The sequence below is a fragment of the Anser cygnoides genome, chromosome 4, assembly GCF_040182565.1.
Source record: "Anser cygnoides isolate HZ-2024a breed goose chromosome 4, Taihu_goose_T2T_genome, whole genome shotgun sequence".
NCBI classification, from domain to species: domain Eukaryota; kingdom Metazoa; phylum Chordata; class Aves; order Anseriformes; family Anatidae; genus Anser; species Anser cygnoides.
In genome coordinates, this window is record NC_089876.1 from 53,204,286 (window position 1) to 53,217,814 (window position 13,529).

The 13,529-nt window shown below is 42.8% G+C and overlaps 1 protein-coding gene across 10 annotated transcripts in view; it reads left to right on the plus strand.

Annotated features, from left to right (window-relative positions):
* Positions 1-13,529, plus strand: part of PALLD (palladin, cytoskeletal associated protein) — a 200,695-nt gene that overhangs the window by 120,841 nt on the left and 66,325 nt on the right. Inside the window, exon 1 of one of the 10 annotated variants that reach the window (XM_066996750.1) lies at positions 11,082-11,239. The exons of 8 other annotated variants lie outside the window; for them this stretch is intronic. The gene's annotated coding sequence lies outside the window, so the exon portion shown is untranslated. Of the gene's footprint in view, positions 1-11,081; positions 11,240-13,529 lie in introns of those variants that run through there. One more of the 10 variants, XM_066996751.1, reaches the window with a different exon arrangement.

Here is a 13,529-nt window from a genome sequence, read left to right on the forward strand (position 1 = left end):
TAAGACTACAGACTATACATAGGCCAACAATTTGGGAAGATACTTTTTAGCTAACACACTGAAGGTGGTGAATATAGCCCCAGTTTTAAAAAGTGTTCAGGGACTTCCAGGGGACTCTTGACTGATGAGCCGAGTATCGGAAACAGTAGAAAATATAGAAATAATAGTATGATCTAAAATAAAGAAATTAAAATGTGACATTTGGGGGAAATCAAAAGAGAGGTAACACCTCTGGGTGTTTAGGCTGGGAGATGAGTGGCTGGAAAGCTGCCTGGCCGAGAAGGACCTGGGAGTATTGGTTGATAGTCGGCTGAATATGAGCCAGCAGTGTGCCCAGGTGGCCAAGAATGCCAACAGCATCCTGGCCTGTATAAGAAGCAGTGTGGCCAGCAGGTCTAGGGAAGTGATTGTGCCCCTGTACTCGGCTCTGGTGAGGCCGCACCTGGAGTACTGTGTTCAGTTTTGGGCCCCTCGCTACAAGAAGGACATGGAGGTGCTCGAGCGAGTCCAGAGAAGGGCGACCAAGCTGGTGAGGGGTCTGGAGAACAAGTCTTACGAGGAGCGGCTGAGGGAGCTGGGCTTGTTCAGCCTGGAGAAGAGGAGGCTCAGGGGCGACCTCATCGCTCTCTACAGTTACCTTAAAGGAGGCTGTAGAGAGGTGGGGGTTGGTCTGTTCTCCCACGTGCCTGGTGACAGGACGAGGGGGAATGGGCGAAAGTTGCGACAGGGGAGTTTTAGGTTGGATGTTAGGAAGTACTTCTTTACTGAAAGGGTTATTAAGCATTGGAACGGGCTGCCCAGGGAGGTGGTGGAGTCACCATCCCTGGAGGTCTTTAAAAGACGTTTAGATGTAGAGCTTAGCGATATGGTTTAGTGGAGTACTTAGTGTTAGGTCGGAGGTTGGACTCGATGATCTTGAGGTCTCTTCCAACCTAGAAATCTGTGATACTGTGATACCTCACAATCTCTCAAACTGTATGAAGGAATCAACAAGAACCATGTGGATAAGTGAAATCTAGTTGATACAGTCCACTGGATTGCCAAAGACTTTCAACCCATTCCATTTTGAAAGGCTTCTGAAGAATCTAAGCTGCCAAGGGATGAAAGCTTGACAAAATACATCTTGTTGCACAAATAAAAATAAGTGTTTGAAAGAAAGAAACCAAAAACAGAAGTAACCTGTCAATTCTCAAAAGAGCAGTAAGTATCCAGTTGAATTTCACATAGAACTGTGCTGAATCTGGTACCGCTCATCATGTGTTCCTCTATACATCCTGAATATAGCAAGATGTTTAATCTGAGAAATGTGATTATATGTTGATTATGCTTTATAATATTACTATTTTTTTTAATATTTATGTTACAATTCCCTTCTTAATTTTTTTCAGGGTTGAATACTAACAGAGGAAGTCAGTTTTACTGATAAAACAGTGATTTTTTTATTTATTGTTTCTACAATTCCTTTAATAACATTAAAGAGTATTGTAGCCCATGTGTTCAGCGTTCCTAGTAGCAGGTTGAACCAGTTGTTGCTGGTACTCTGCATTTGATTGAAGGCTGAGCTCCAGTACCTAGCATCTTCATATTCAGATGATAAAACTATTTAGGCCCAGCAAGTTAACGATGTGATCTTTTCTGGCATGTATCTATTCCACTGTTCCTACAGAGTCTTCAGTTTTTTAACTACATAGAACTGCCATAGCATTTATGTCAGGCTGGCCTGTCAGAGCACACCCTGGCCGAGGTGCAGGTGGGCCAGCGATGCAGTTCACTTTTCCGAGGGCAGCATTCCAAGCCCTCAGGGAAGCTGTTGCCACATCTCAGTCTAGCTGCACCTGGTGATTTACTGCGTGCAGTGGAGTAGTTTACAAGAGTGGGTTCACTGAGGGGAGAAGGAAAGATTAGGTTGTGTGCACAAACTGGCAGCTACCAGGATGAGAAGATGGCATGGGGAACACATGCGCTCTACTGGCTGGAACATTGTCACTGAGGCAAATGGTAGTAATCTAACTACACGGAGTAGAGAGAGAAAACCTGTACCTTGAAACCTGTTTGATGAGATGTAGAGGGGGATGGAGAGGGGTCTGGAGAGGGGTCACTGAAAGTAGCTTGAGTAACTTCCAGACAGCTGGGAGATCATCCTTTTCATCTTCAAGAGCAGAGGCCTAAGTTTTTGTATGCATTTACTGAAGTTCCTATATAGCTTTCTGGAGGGCATCACAAGTTCCTCATTCAGCAGAGACATAATTTTGGTATTTGCGCAAGTGAAATGTATCATGAGCAAAAGAACAAACATAGAACAGCACCTCAGAGGTCAGAGGATGCGTCGTTCTGCCCTGACCATATCCATTCTGGTGCCATTTGTTCCATTCAGAAGAACTTTTGTCAGATGACAGGGAGTGGACAATAAATTGTTTGCAGAATCAGCAGCGAGTTATTTGTCAGCAGCCCGAACACCTGCTAGAAATGATGGAGTTGGTCGGAAATAAACTAGTGCTACTGTAGCCTTCAGGAACGGAGGGGATGAGCTCTAGGAGGCATTCCATTTTGTTTTGTTGTTTGACAATCGTATGTCCTTATGACTTTTGCTTAACTTATTATTTTTTTTAATTATTTTTGTTTTAATGCTATCATTTTTGTCATTTATGAATGTTTAAATTCATCTAGAAACAGATAACTTGAAACTAGGAGATTTTGCTGGATAGAAGTTCTGCTAAGTTGTTCCTCTTCTTTGTAGGCTATATGTTTCTTATTTTGCTTTAGGGTGGGTTTTTATTGTTGTTTTTGAGCTGAATTTTAGCATGGTAGCTTATGTATGTAATGTAAATATGATATGGTCAATATATTTCTTATTCTGCTATTCTTATTAAGCTGCTTCCTTAAATTTTTCTAGTTTGAGAGTTTCTCACAAGCAAACAAGCTTGTCTAGGCCTCTATTTAGGGCAAGAATGCAATATAAAAATACCAGAGTTGGTTTTCTGTGAAGCGGAAAACATAACTAGCTCAATGTGTTGGGTGCAGCTGAAGGAGTGTTACAGGACAGTGGTTATAATTGTACCTTTGTACTCTCCCTAATTATTTTTTCAGGCACTTGTGCCCAGGAGCAGTCACTATTGCCCCGTACATCAGTGACTTAACGCAGTGCTCTCTTTGATCCTGTCTGCTCCTTGTTTTCTGCTTCACCCAAACGTCCACAGGAGCCTGCAATAATGCAAGAATGGTTGGCATTGCTTAAGGACATCTTTTCACATCTTAATACTGAGGAATCTCACTGAGAAGTATGGGCATGCTTCCAGACTCTCAGATAGAATTAGGAAGTCAGAAATTTAGCTGCTACTTCTTTAATTTGTTGCAAAATACTGTTTCTTGTCATGCTGCCTGAGAGAGGGCTCACAAGACTTTTACTAATTTTGAATCATTACTTGTGGAGGGTACTCCTTTTAAGGAGTCACAGCTCAATGATTTCCTTAGGCAGAAATATGTCTGCATATTCATTTTATTTCAGTTGTCACTGTAGACATATTCAGTAAAAATTCTCCTGAAACGTTATCATTTTCAGATTTCCATTTAAAGAAAGTAATCACTTCATGGAGGACTCCTTGGTATTTATTTCTTTAAAAAAGACTATCACAGAAATGTCCACAATATCCCGCTTTAACAAGATTAAATCTAGATGATGTGAATAAAACATACAGTGAATAGTACGGCATTTTTTTAAGTGTATGATTCTGTGATTCCTTGCTTGCAGTTGGCCTTGTGTGCACATGGACAGTGGGACTGTAAATTCTTTCTGGTGAATTACCTAATGTGCTACTAGGTATCAAGCAGTGGAAATGTAGTAAGTTTACACCTACTTCCAGCAAATAAGCTGTTCTTTATAATACAGCTAAAAAGAGCTTAGGTGTATTCCGAGAGGAGATCTAGTCTTGTTTGCTTTCTTCAGGTGGTGCAACAAAAAAAGAAAGAAAAGCAGGCAGCATTGTTCAGGGATTCCTCCCTCTCTGCAGAAAGCAGCAGCGAATGACGTGCTGGAGCCTGTCCTGGGAAACAGGGAGAAGCACGACGACTTTTCGCGTTCCCAGCTCCGACACGGCAGACGGGTGCCTTCGCTGGCCTCCGTCTCGCCGCCGGGGGCTGGGGCAGCTCCCGGAGCACCCCGGGGGTCGCTGAGAGCCGGGCGGCCGGAGCGGGGGGCCCGCGGGCGGCGGGGCAGACCAGGGGTCGGCCCTGAGGGCCCGGCCCGGCGGGGCAGCGGCGCCTTACATGGGCATGGCGACGGCCGCCGGGGCCCGGGCGGGGAGGAGGCTGGAGCCGGGCCGCGGCCCAGCCGGGGGAGGCGCGGCCCGGGGGGCTGAGGCGGACAAAGAGCGGTCCCCGCCGCCAAATATGGCAGTGGGAGCCGGAGGGTTTCACAATAGGAGCGGGAGGGAGGCGGGATGGGAGCTGTGGGAGCCGCTCCGGATCCAAGGGGTAAGCGCGGGGGAGCGAGGCTCGAGGGCTCGCCCCTGGCCTCCTGTCATCCCGTGCCAGCAAAGCTGAGGAGCTCGGGCTGTGTCTGTCATGTGTGCTCGTGTTTCCGAAAGCCCTTTATCGATTTTTGTTTATGGAGGAGGGGTCTTTGGCAACCCCGTCGTGCAGTAGCCTGAAGATAAATGAGTCCTCTGCTGGAGTTAGGAAAAAAAAAAAAAAACTTGTGGTGAGCTTTTGTCTAGTACAGTGTTGAACGCTTGCAAATTCATCTGGAAAGGTACCTATCCATCCCTGAGACACTGACAGGTCTTCGTAGTTGAGATCAGTAGTAAGAAAGAGAAAAGAGAGAAAATGAGAACACACACACACACACACACACACACAAACACAAACAATCTTGACAGTTCTGACAGAAAATACTTTCATAGCAAAATGACCTGATGGAAAATGTTCTGGAATGTCAGAAATGCAAGCAGGCTACCATTTTGTACGTACGTATGGAATCCACACCCTGTGATCCTAATCCCCCATGTCTTTTTCTTTTTTTTTTTTTTTTTTTTCCCTACTTATATGGGATGAATTTAAAAGGTCTTATTCCCAGAAGGAGAAAAGACAGAACGCCGTTTCACTTCAGACTTACTCAGGGCAGGAAGAATGAACACAACAGAAACATTCAGTAGATGAAGGTGCAGCTGTGATCTCGGCTGGCTGTGTGAAAGCTACAACGGAGAAAACTAAATAGCTGTGGGCACAGACCTGAGCTGTACTGTTTAGTGTGCTGGCCTGCTTTGCTCTGTTTTCAAAATGTTTGCAGTAGAATGTCTCTTAAATTCACAACCTCTTCAGCAAACAATTAATAGCACTATGAGCATGACACCCTGGTGAAAGGAAGTAAGTTATGCTTTGATCTTGAAATTGTGACTAGATCAGCTCCTAAACTGCTACTGAAAAGTGTTTTAAATATTGTGGGTGAAGCCTGACTCGGAAGAAACAGCTTTTTTATCTTTCCTGACAGGCCTCCCAATTACAGCAGCTGTAAGTTACTGCAGTGTGACTAATGGAAAGATATAACACTCAATATTACCATATTTAAAGTATTAAAGTATTATTAAAGTATTAATATTAAAGAGTATTAAAGTAGTGTTAGTAGGAGTAGTTAGTAGGAGTATTAGTAGTATTAGTAGGAGTATTAAAAAAGAGAATGTGGTGCTGAGGTCTGAGTTGGGAACTGGGAATTAGACGTCCGGCTGACATTCAGGTCTCTTTAAGCACCTGTGACCTTCTATAAGCTTGTATGTCTCCTAATGATCTTACTGTCTGAAGTGTAGGCAGACTAGTCAGAGATCCACAGTGATGCTTGCAAATATGACGTTAATATCCCAGCTGAAGCGTGTTATGCCAAATTTACTAAGAACTAAAGAAGAAATCATAAAGGCAATACTAAAGAAACCACAGAGGGTAAGCCTGAGGCAAGGTTATTTAGATTTTGATCACAATATGCTGATTGAAACAGAAGAATATATTACAATTTTCTTCATGAATTAAAAATAGAGAATCTGAAAAGCGTAGTAGAGTGAGGGAGGATGAAAGTACAAGCAAAAGCTGCAAGACTTGGGATCAAACACCGAGCAGAATCAGCTGCACAGCTTGGGAGAGAAAAGAAACTGGACAGAACCTTACCAAGTGGTTCTCCTTTGCAGGGTTAGTGAAGCTGGCAGCTTAACACAGATCCAGATCCTTGTGAGTTTGAGGAGTGAGTTGTTTTCCAGCTTATATTTTTTATCTTTACAGTAGCTATTTCCAGAGTTCATCAGTGTGCTCTATCCATAGTTGTGCAGGCCAGGAAACTCTTCAGGATTACTCACAGTCAGAGAAGACTGAAAACTGGGGTACCTCAAGTGTCTTGGTACCTTAAGGAAGCCACTGGGATGCTTGGCTTCTCTATGCACATGTTCAGCCATCACTGCTCTGGTTCCTTGCTAGCTAGTGCCTGTATAGTAGACCCAGCATTTTCTTCATGCTGTCATAGGGGTTGCACAGTAAGTCTAATCAATATCATCTAAACAATTCTTTGCCCTGAAGGCCTTCGCTGATTTAGTCCAAAAGATGAAGTAATCAGTATTAAAACAAAGAAGCCTTATGCATGAGTCACTTCATCACCATGTATATATGCATGTGTGTATGTTTATGTCCATCAGAGTGATAACTGCCTTCTTGTGAAAAGTGTCTCAGCAATAGAAATGTTTAATTTTTGTTTTCCTCTAGGTATATTTAGAAGTTGAGGAAAAGGCCCTCTCTTCATTCTATTTTTGGTTGAATCATGTTTTATTAGATCCAAGACTTTGCAGTATTACTTACTTTCGAAAGTAGGCTCTGGCTATAGTCTCCTCTCTGTAAAACAAAACTTTGATGGCTTGTATCTGCAGAATTGAAAGTGATGGAAAATGTTTGCTGAGGTAATTTTTCTTGTAACATACAGTTATACTTTGTTTTCCAGCACTGCTGAGAAAAACAAAAGCTCCAAACAACTTGGTGTTTCTAGTTCAGGCACTGCAAATTTCAGCAACAGGAAATAGCACCAAGCAAAGCACTTTGGTTACCACCTCAGTGTCTGCCAATGCCAGAAGGGTTAGCAAGTCCAGGATGTTTGTAATGTAGGATTCAGGAGACTTTTGAAATAGTGCTAAATAGTTTGGACTAGTACATGTTGGTCAATTGCCATTTCAGAGGTATAGTTAGTTCTTTTTGTATTTAGGAAAGCATAACTTTGCATATTCTGGTCTTCTAAAGACATCACAAAATCTTATGCATTCAGGAAAAAAAAAAAGTGTCTTGTTCATGTTTTAGTAGTCCCCATGCAAAGCTTTTAAATGTTGTCAAGGAAAGTATGGGAGGAGATGTAATTTTATTGGGAAGTTTTGTGGTTTGTTATTGTTTGGTTGTTTTTTAATAAAAGATTGAAAATTCACAATAGTTGGCACGTCAGGGCTTATTTTGCATGGCTAGTGCAAATGGGATGCAGTTCCTTTATGTAAGAAAAACAAGGAGATTGCTGAATTGGCTATATAAATCACTGAAATCAGTCAGCTGCGTATGAATCAGTTGAATGCTTGTAAACTCTTCCAGTCCCCTCTTCTAGTCCTTCTGAGTTTGTTACTTGCCATTTCCATCTGAGCTTAACAACATTTGAACTGTAATATGATGCAAAACTCTACTGTGGCTAGTTGAATATTACTTGGGTTGATTTACAGGCATGTCTATATTCTTGAATTAACTTCCACTTTTTAAGACTGAAAGAATCTTGTGCCATGCATCTCCCCCATGTAGAAAATGCCATTTGAATCTCAGTCATAATTTCTTCCTACACCTCAGAATTGTTGAGTTATGTTTTGTTTTCTTTTTGAAAACATCCTGGTTTGATTTAAAGAATTTGAGATCTGTTCTTAACTGGCCTGATTAGAAAGTGTACTCTCCAATGTAGCTTTTAACACATCTTTATCAAACAGCTAAGATGTTAAAATTTTGCATGTCATAATGAAGAAAGAACTAGTAGACATATAGAAAAAACAACAACAAAAAAAAAACAAATAGAATTATGTAATTATTTGTAGTGTAGTGTCCTGGAAACTAGCTGTTGTGAATGACAGTGTATATACACGGTTTAAAAATGTACTTCTTTCACTGAAGATAAAGGGCAAGCAAAAAGATTGCATTTATATACTATGTATTATTCTGTAGTATTCTTCTCTTGAGAAGTCCATTGAAATGTTTTATCTTCATTTGTTTTCTCTCAGATTGCTGGATGTAATTACTTTGTGTAAGGCTTTTTTTTTTTCTGAAGTCATCCTTTCTGGTTTTCATGCTTTAAGCAACACTATTTTCATTTGGTTTAAAAGGGGGTATAAAAACTGTCTCCCCGCTTAATGTTTTTCTCAACCCATTTCAAAAAGAAAAATAAGTTCAGCAAAAAGAAAAAGTGATTTAACTCAGAATGAGCTTGAGTTTCCCGTGCAGAAAACACTATATCTACATGAAAAATAGTTGTTTAAATAACTTGGCTTTCCTGCAGAACAAACTTCAGTAGTACTTAATATAGATCATTACACAGTAAGTACTCAACTAGCAATGTTATAATTTCATGTGAAATTGAGTCAGTTATATCAATCTGTTTTTTCATGGAATTGTGTAAACTGACATCTTTATTTTGTGAGGATTCTCAAGGTCTGAATCAATGTTGGGGGGAAAAAAAAAAAAAGACTCCTGTTCAGTCAGTTTGGGGTTTACCTGTTTTCCCTGTTTTGCTAATGGCATTTACCATTACCTCCATTTGTTCATAGAAATTAATTATCGTTTCTTTTGATTTTGTTGCATTTTTTCAAAAATTGTTTGTTTTAATGTTTCATTTAAATATCAGGACTTCATTTGAGTTGTATGCAATCACCTTTTATGTGTAAATTAATTCCCTCATTTTAGTTTGCAAGACATTCTCTACAGATATTTGGAAACTTGAACTAGAAGCAAATGTTCATGGAAGTGGAATGATAGGCAAAGTTGTTTACAAGAAGGAATCACAGATCATATTAAGTTTTAAGTTAAGCATATGTTTTTGTTTCCTTTCTCTTTGGATCTGTATCTCCCATTGTGCCTCATACTTGGTTCCCAGAAAGTTGAGCTTCATTCCTACTTTCCATGCCCAGTTATGCTTGTGGAGTCACAGCAGAGCAAGTGTCTCAAGCTAAGCTGATGTGCACAAGCTGTCTTTTTGCTTTCATCTTCCAGCCCCATGAAGTGAACATGAGCATATATGCATAGACATAGAATTCTTTTCCCAAATTCTTGCAACAGATGTGCAAAATATGTGCAACGTAAGAGCTGTGACAGAAGAAACAATATTGGAGAGCTCAGTTATTTTAATATTAACTCAGTTATAAGCAAATACAAAGGAGAAGGGGCAGTAAAGAGATATGAAGTCCAGTTACTCTTTTTCTATGCTATGCTTTTCCTACTGTATGTCAGTCAGTGTTTTGTTATGCGTGTTAGATTATCTACAGCCATGATTGTGTTCTGCTTGTTAGATTCTGTGTTCTGCTTGTTAGATAAAATGTTATCCATAGCCAGTATACTTATCCAAAATCTTATAGAGACCTGACTACTGATGAGTGATACTCTTTTTACCTTTATACTATCTTAAAACTATGTGTATGAGTTACCATGCTTCTTCCCCTAGTCCTGTACCAGAACTAGAAACAAAGTAATAGCTCAGCGCCGGTTTTGTCACTGCCAGGATCTGGCCTGTCACCTTCTGCTCTAGCAGCTGCAAGATGCTTTATTCGCCCTCCCCTTTTCCTAGTTGGCAGCATTCCTCTGCTGCATGCTGGAGTGGTCAAGTGAGGTGGAGTGAGTTGTGAGCCCTACAGAGGGCTGGGTAATGAAAAGGGGTAAAGGGGCTTGAGTAAGCCAGAGCAGTTTCATTGCCACCTTCTTCCTTTTCACTGTGGAGTGAAATGTGTTAGGTGCCAGTCTTGCTCATCTTGTGGGTTTGTTCCAGCTGGAGAACAATAGTTATGATGATGCTCTTGTAAATCCAACAGGTTCCAGGCATCCAGAGCTGGACTATAATACACACTGTTTGGAAAGTGGAGCTGAGAAAAGAGGAGCACCCTTTCTTTCAACTGCCCTAAAATCTTTTAAGCATTGTCCAAGGTGTTTAATACATTTCTGTTTGTACACTTTTTTGCTGTCCACATTGGGGAAATTTCAGGTGATACCACCAATCACCACTGTGGATTAAGAGTGGATTTGAGGATAGAAGTGTTTTAGGTGTATCTTTGAGCTTCTCTGTCTTGCTTCAAGTATATCTTCAAGTAGATCTTGTTGATGATTTGTTGTGTTCTTTGCTTCCTTATAAAACTGATGTTGCCATGTGATCTGTAAGAAAGCACTGGATCCCGCCCAAGTGGATTCTAATGGGAAGGGTGTGAACCAGCAAGAGAAATCTATTCTTTGGTCTTCAGATGCTTGTGGGGGGGGAGAACACACCAAGGTATCTGGCTCCAAAAGATGTGTTTAGTGGAGCATGCAGTAGTAATCATGTGTTTAAAGTCTGTGTTTGGCACTCAGGGTGGATTTGTGTAATTAGACTGCAAAGTGGCATGCTTTTGTAGCACATAGTGAATGTTTTCTGAGCTCTGATGCTGCTCCCTGACTGGCAAGGAGGCACAGGGGGCTGTTTGCAAAGTAGGTGTCTGAGGGTGATACGGATTTTCTGAGGAAAAAAAGTTTTGAATTCAGTTTAACCTGAAAGCCCCGGGCCTTGACGAGGGGTGGTGCGAGCGTTACTGTACCAGAGCAGCAAGCACTGAAAAGCTTTAAGGCCGGTCCGAGCCATAGCTTCCCCAGCTGCCCATCGGGCCGTGCCGACACCCCCTTCCCTCACGGCGCCACAGGAACCGCGGGGGCTTCCCCTGGGCCCAGAAGCCGAAGCCCTGAGGCGAGCCCCGGGCATTTCGGGGGGCAGCAAGCCGAAAAGCCCCGAGTGTCGGCCTGCCGCAGGGGCAGGGCTGGGGCTGCCGCCGGCGGCCGGGTCCCGCCTCCCGCCCCAGGACTCTTAACGTGAAGCGGCCGCCACGGAGGCCCGGGCCGAGGCTCCGGTCGCCGCCGGGCCCGCCCTATTTAGCGCTCCTACCTGCGCGCTGCCCGCCGAGCCCAGCCGCGCCGAGCCCAGCCGCGCCGGGCCGGGCCATGCCAGGCGAGCCCCGGGCGCCCCGAGGTAAGGACGGGACGGGATGGGACGGGCGGGAGGCATCGACGCGGCTCCCCGGAGCCGCCGAGCCGGGCTTTGTGTGGCGGCGCTGGGCGCCCCGGAGCCATCCCGGGCGCTCGGGTGCCAGCCCCTCACGGAGCCGCGGCTGCTCCCCGGCGGGAGACCCGCAGGGACCCGAGGAGCCACCGGCAGCAGACCCGATGCTTCCCCGAGCCTGCCGCGGCTCCTCGGTTTTGGTTTAGCCGAAATCAAAGAAAACTCTGAGGGGGTTTCCTGCGGAGTTCACGAGGAAAGACATATTTGGTGACCAGCTAGCAGCTAGCTTTTTTGGCAAATGTTTATAACTGAGCGTTGAGAGGAATTCGGCGTTACCTAGTAACTTAGTGGCTTATAACAGTAACTGCCTAGGAGATTATTTTCTTTTTCTTTTCCAAGTCCGTAGCAGACATTTGTTTAAATTTTAGTAGCGAAGACCGAAGAGGAAAAAAAAAAAAAGCGAAAGTTTCCTGGCAGCAGGCACATAATTAGAAAGAAGGCTGGGACAAGTAAGACTGGCCTTCCTTATAATGATGTGTTTACAGAAACTTGGAAAGCAGAGATATGCGTTGGCTATCAAGGAGAAACCAACGTCTGCTGCTGGAACATTTGGATCAGCCTTATATGAAGGAATATGGCACTGCAGAGCATACAGCTAAAAATAGGAGCGGACACATCCTATGTTTCATTAGGCTTTGAGGTCAAGAAACCATTTTTCCACAATATTCTGTGGCTGTATTGAACTGAAACCACAGTTCTTGGGATCAAACTGTAGATTTGTGAAATTAACTCCGCAGGATGCGTTATTTATTATATGGAAAATTTTGTGTCCACTCACAAGTCTGTGTGCACCAAAATCCACTGGAGTGCTGGGGTAAGGAAAGTTTTGGTGATGTTCTTAAGGAAGCTGAACAGTGTCCAGGCATCCTGTGATTCACAGTGCATACCAGACATACAAGGATTAAGATATATAACTGATAACGAGAGCATGGAAAAAATATATACAAAGTGAAGTGGCTCTCAGCCCTTGTTCGCTGATTGTATCTAAACTGCTTCACTATGAAAAAGGGGCAAATACTTGTAAGGACAGAATTCGAAGAGAGACTCTGTTACATCCTATCTTTGGATGGGGAACAAAACCTGGAAGAACTGTCTGTGAAATAATATTCTGGTACTAATTTTCCTGGCCAGACGGAGAAACCCTTTGGGAAAAGGTGTGGGCAATGAGTCTGAATAAAAGAAACTGTAAAGATGGGGTAGGGTGTGTACAGATGTTCCTAAAAATTCTGAAACTCTTAAAAATATGCAGGTAGGATTTTGTTGGAAGTAGAAGTGTCTCGTGGATAAAAAACATTTCTCTCATCTTTGAGATAGAAGAAAGCATACATCACATAGTCAAAATTTGCCAAGAGTCACCATATACTGCAATCTGCCATAAAAGATTTCCTAAAATCAGGATGATGGATGTGCGGTAATGGTTTCTTGGCAGTATGTATGCCAAGAAGTTGTTTCTTTTTCCCCCTCAGTGAAAAACTGTTCTGCAAGTTTAAAGCATGTTTTAAGTAACAATAAGTAGCCTGACTAGTCAAGATACCATTATAAAGCACTGCGGTAAATGTATGTTTTTGTGTTCCTCTACTTAATGAAGTTCTAGGAAATTCTCTAGGATGTCTTCAAACTGTTTTTTGTTTCTCTTTCTTTGTAAGAGTCAGACAGTTACATATGTCCCGGTCAAGCTCATCTTGCTGGTCACTCATGCGCCTGTTACTGTGGGCTGATTAATTTTGACTAGCCCAGGACTATGGCTTTCTCTTTGCAGAGACTGTGATGATTGGAACACACAAATATTTGCAAAATGTTATTCTAAAGCAATTACTGTCTAGGCAGCATAGGACAGATCTACAGTTCTAGGCAAAAGAAAAGCAGCTCAGTATTCTCTGCTCTGCACTGAAGAATGTATTGAGCTTGCGTGATGGCTGTGTAGGGCAGGATAAACCAACCTCTCCACAAATAGGAGCAGGGTTGCAGCTTTGTGATCCGCTTTGTGGTCGGAATGACTAAAGCAGCCGTTTCTAAGAGCTATGTTAGCTATGTTAGAACAGCATGCCTCCATTTCTGTAAGGGCACAGTGGTAAATTTGATGAGTAATGTTCAGCTGTTGGGCTTTGGGCACTGGAAGAAAGAGGGAGCAGTCTAACTGGAACAGACCTGTGGGACGGGATGCTGGTTGTCCCACTTAAATGGGGAATTGTTTCTTTCT